This window comes from Camelus bactrianus, chromosome 27 (genome assembly GCF_048773025.1).
Source record: "Camelus bactrianus isolate YW-2024 breed Bactrian camel chromosome 27, ASM4877302v1, whole genome shotgun sequence".
Classification (NCBI taxonomy): Eukaryota; Metazoa; Chordata; class Mammalia; order Artiodactyla; family Camelidae; genus Camelus; species Camelus bactrianus.
The window spans coordinates 13,684,858-13,689,962 of record NC_133565.1 but is presented as its reverse complement, the minus strand read 5'-3'; the positions used below and the strand labels follow the sequence as shown (position 1 = coordinate 13,689,962).

Genomic DNA, 5,105 nt, shown 5'->3' with positions numbered 1-5,105 from the left:
TAGTGCATCAGAACAGGGAGCCCAAGCACATAAGCTCATTTGATTCGTGACAAAAGGTGGCACAGCAGGAGCAGTAGGGAAAGGACAGTCTTTTCCGTAGATGGTGAGGAGAGAAATATCCAAGTGCAAAAAAGTTTAGACTGGGAAAGATTAAACAGTCCTTAAAAAAGGAAGGACATTCTGACATGTGCTATAACACGGATGAATCTGGAAGACAGTATGCTAAGTAAATAAGCCAGACACAGAAGGACAAATATAGTATAATTGCACTTACATGAGGTACCTAGACTCGTCAAATTCATAGAGACAGAATGGAGGATGGCTCCTACCAGGGGCTGGGAGGAGAGGGGGAGTGGGTAATTATTATTTTATGGGTACAAAGTTACAGTTTGGGAATATGAAAAATTCTGGAAATTAATGGTGCTGATGATTACAGAATAATGTGAACAAACTGAATGCCACTGAACTGTATGCTTAAAATGATTCATCTGGTAAATACTATGTTACATATATTTTAACAATGAAAAAAAAGATGTAAAGCAAAAAATATAGCTGTAGGAGAAAATATAGAAGAATAACTTCATGATCTTGACCTAGAGAAAGGACTCTGAAGCAAGATTCAAAAAGCACTAATGATAAAATGATCACTTTGATTCATTTGAATCAAGAAACTTTTCTTTATCAATGATACTCTTAATGGAAGGGAACAGTAAGTCACAAAGTGGAAGAAGATGTTTGCAACACTTGTAACTGGCAAGGGGCTTATATCCAGAATATATAAAGTACATCTAAAAATCAATGAAAAATATAGAACAGTGATTAAAATGGAAAAATGGGCAAAATGTTGAAACAGGTATTTCCAGAGAGAGGGTATCCAAATGGATGACATATGTATGTGTATATATATATATGCTTTAACCCTGCAAATTAAAATCACAACAAACTAGTGGCCTACATCACCAAGACTGACAACGCCAGGGGTTGGCACGTGTGTGAAGTCACAGGAACTCGTAACATCGCTGGTGCTGTAATCACCTTGGAGAAGGATGTGACTGTGTCCTCTAAAGCTGGAGATTTGCACACCCGTGAGCCTGCAATTCCTCTAGGAGCTACTTACCTACTAGTGTGAGTGTGTTTTGCAGCCAAATACCTATGCAGGTATATTCTTAGCAATATGTTGACCACAGCCTCTGCTATGGACCAAATGTTTGTGTCCCCCGAATTCGTATGTTGAAACTCAATCTTCAACATGATGGCATTTGGAGGTGGGGACTTTGGAGGCAATTAGGTCACGAGGTCATTAGGCGATTAGGTCATGAGAGTGGAGCCTTCATGTGGGATTAGTGACCTTACCTGAAGAGACACAAGAGAGCTTTCTCTCTGTCTCTCTTTCTCTCTCTTCTGTGTGAGGACACAGGGAAAGACATTTTGGACTTCCCACCTCCAGAACTGTGAGAAATAAGTGTTTGTTGTAGCCACCCAGTCTTTGTGTTTTTTGGTTTGTTTTTTTTTTTTCAGTGCTCCAAAGACCTGGACTCCCTGATGGCTTTCAGGGAAGAGTTTTTATTTAATTGTATTAAAATTTTTTTTTTTATTGATGTGTCATTGATTTACAACTTTAGTTTCAGGTGTACAGCTAAGTGATTCAGTTAGTTATACACATACATACATATGTATTTTCCTTTCAGATTCTTTTCCATGATAAGCTATTACAAGAAATTGGATACAGTTCCCTGTGCTCTGTATTAGGTCCTTGTTGTTTATCTATTTTATATACAGTGATGTGTGTCTGTTAATTCGCAACCCCTAATTTATCCCTCCCTGCCCTTTCCCCTTTGGTAAGTATAGTTTGTAACCATCAGTCTGTGGTATTTTTGTTATAGCAGTCTGAACTGACGAAGACGGTCCCCAGATGGAAACAGTGGAAATATTCATCCATAGTGTAATGGGCTGAAAAAAAATGTATATTCCTACAATGAATTCTGTACAGCTGGAACAGAAGGAACAATTCCCAGTACCGCCTCATCTGCCAAAAGCAAGCAAACAAACAAACAAAAAAACCCCAGTGGTTCCAGGAGTCCCAATGCATACAGCATGCATATAGTATGTACAGATGCATACAGCAGCAGGGTGAAATCTTTTTTTTTTTCTTTCCAGACAGGTGATGTAGGATCCACTGATGGGGACTCTGGTGCTACTGCTTTTTTAAAAAATTTTTTAGCAGGGGGAGTAATTAAGTTTATTTATTTTTTATTTATTTTAACAGAGGTGCTGGGGATTGAACTCAGGACCTCGTGCATGCGAAGCACACGCTCTACAACTGAACTATACCCTCCTCCCTAACATGGTGAGATCTTAGAAGCACATAATATGGAGAGAAAGAAGGTGGATCTAAAACTGCGTACACTGCTTGATTCCACTGATAAATGTTACACAGACATGCACATCTCACCCTCATCATTTAAGGATGCCGGCTTAGGAGGTAAACTAGAAAGCCACTTAAGGAGGGGCTTCCTGGGGATGCCAGAGGGCAGGAATCCAGGGAGGGGGCAGGGAGGGAGGAGGAGTAACTAGGATGCATCTGCCTGGTGACCACATAGGGGTTTGCTTTACAATAATCCGCTAAGTTGAACATTTCTATTTGAAACATTTTCCTGGATGTATGTTATATTCACCATAAAGAGGAAAAAGGGAGAGAAAGGAGGAGAGAGATTAGAGCAAGTAGGAAAAAAAAACCCTGTTTTGGAGTGAGGCTGAGACAGGAAGGTTCCTGGAGGAGGATGTGGACTTGAGCTGTTTTTCCTGCTTCTTTTGTGTATTGAATGACCTCTTCCCCAGTCCGCCCCCTGTCATGGTCCTCATGCTCTTAGGAGGAGCTCGTGTGTAAGACAAGGACGCTCCTACCCTCCTGACAGCTGCTGCCCAGGCAGACATGGCCTCTGACCTATATGAGATGCTCTGTGCCGGCCAGCTGAGCAAGTTCTTTTTCCCCCAGCTTCTTCGTGCTCAAGGCCATTTGAACTGGATACCAGGCAGTGCGATTTGACCAAGCGGGCTGCACGATACATTAATATTCTTAGAAATAGTCTTGAGCTTTTTTCCTGAGGTGCGAGGAAGTGACTTAAAAGTTGTTTGATCTTTCCTGGTCTCAATTTTCGGACTTGCTGGCTGAGTTTGGAGCTGTGCTGTCCAGGTGTAAGAGTCTGGTATAACCCTGGGCACTCTACCTGATACCCAGTGAATCTGAGGTTCCGATCTGGCCAGTGGAGCCCCACGTGGGCACTGGGCACAAGCCTGTCTCCCCTTACATGCTCTTCACAGGGGTGTGTGAGTTCCCCAGGGAACCTTCTGCAGATCACCAGGGCTCTCTGTTGGCAGCGGTCTCCTTTTTGGTCTTCTGTCCTGAAAACTCTAGCTGCCTTTATCTCCCTGGATGTCCAGCTCCATCTCCTGAACTTGGGGGCTCTCTCCCTTCATCCAGGAATCCCTGTCTGCTCTGCAGTGAAGAGATCTCTCAGGCAGTGAGCGGGCCATCACAGGCCTCACCCCATCCATTTCCCGTCTCCCAGGGACCACCGTCCTTCCTTGCCCGATGTCCTGTTGTTCACCTAGCTTGTCTGATCACGTTGGCAGTTTTGGAGGGAGGGTAAATCTGGCCCCTGGGACTCCACCCTGGAAGAAGGAAGGAGGGGAGGCAGCTCGGGTGGGTTTAAAAGCAGGAGTAACAACAATGTGGTCCACTGATGGGTGCAATCTGGTAGAAGTGAAAGGTTGATGATTCGGAGGAAAGGAGAGAGAACCAGTGATGTCCTTGAGTAGATGGGGGAGAAGGTGGGGGATGGGTGCGGGGTGGGGGCACCAATGGAGGGTGGGCTGTACCTTGGGCAAGACAGGAGGGGCGCTCTGGGCACAGGGCAGGCAGACAGAGGTCTCAGAATTTCTTTCTGCTCTTAGGAGGAGCTCACGCCCTAGAAGATGAGCCTTCCGAGAGTGGGGAGCCATGAAAGATGCTGACTTCAAGAGACTACTGTGTGCCCATCTTTTACGCATATTTTCAATGATCCTTAGCATCGTCATTCCATCATTCCTCTTGGAGAACTTCGCAATATTGGAAACAGTCCAGTGCATAACATAGTCATGCACCTGTTCTGTTTTGGTAACTGCTGTCACCTTAGTATCACACTGAGTAGTGAAACCAACTGCATCTTCTCAAAGAAGTTCATTATCACAAGGTCACCAGCCTTTTGAAAAGCTGTATTGACTTTCTTACGTCTTGTTTCCCCTTTCCGGTAATTTTTGTTCTGTACAGAGCACCACTAATCGAGTTGGTGTTGGAAACGTTTTCCTTTGCAGTTCGCTGGTCTACTTTTACTACTGTATCTTGTTCACGTTTGTGAGGACGAAACTTCAAAGCAGGGCTAAGAGTTTTCCGCAGAAATGGGGTCACATCCATTTGGGAGAAGAGTCTCTTGATCATTACGATTTCTAGTTTTGTAGGAACAAGGCTTGGAGACTTAAATTTTCCACTTGATTGGGGAAGGCCATGGCAGGAAGGACCCGTTTCCTGCATGCTTGGAGAGAACTTTGGCTACATTGCTGTCCTTGTCACTTCACCAATCTGGATATACTGGGACAGAAAGAACCCCACAGCCAAGAACAAGTAATTGGAGCCAAGGGAGAAGACAATTCTTTGTGCAGATTCCATAAAGACTGTGCAGAAATGTATATGCTCTAAGCCGGGCTGTCCCGCTGTTTTTTTATGGAGTTATACAGGATGTGATTGGAGCTTTTCAAATTCTAACCCCCCTGAGAGATTGTACCTTCTAGTTGAAATAAAGTATTTATAACAGAAAAAAACCAGGGGAGCCTGTGTGAAGTCCAGCGGTACAGAGGCTGAGAAGCCCCCGGACGGGAGGGCCAGGCGAGCCCCAGTACAGCTGCGCGTGCCCAGGCTGGGCGCCCAGATCCTGCACTTTTGATCACTAGGGAAACATGATGCCCTGAGTTCACCCTGCTGAGAGTCACCTTCATCATACATCTTTCAAAGGCACCCATTTCTCAAGCCTCAGTGCCAGTCCCTCCAAGGATAGCCTGGGTGGTCGGCT

The 5,105-nt window shown here is 44.6% G+C and overlaps 1 pseudogene; it reads left to right on the top strand.

The window, feature by feature from the left end:
* Positions 1-4,000: 4,000 nt before the first annotated feature.
* Positions 4,001-4,664, top strand: LOC105081063 (phosphatidylinositol-glycan biosynthesis class F protein pseudogene; annotated as a pseudogene).
* Positions 4,665-5,105: the final 441 nt, after the last annotated feature.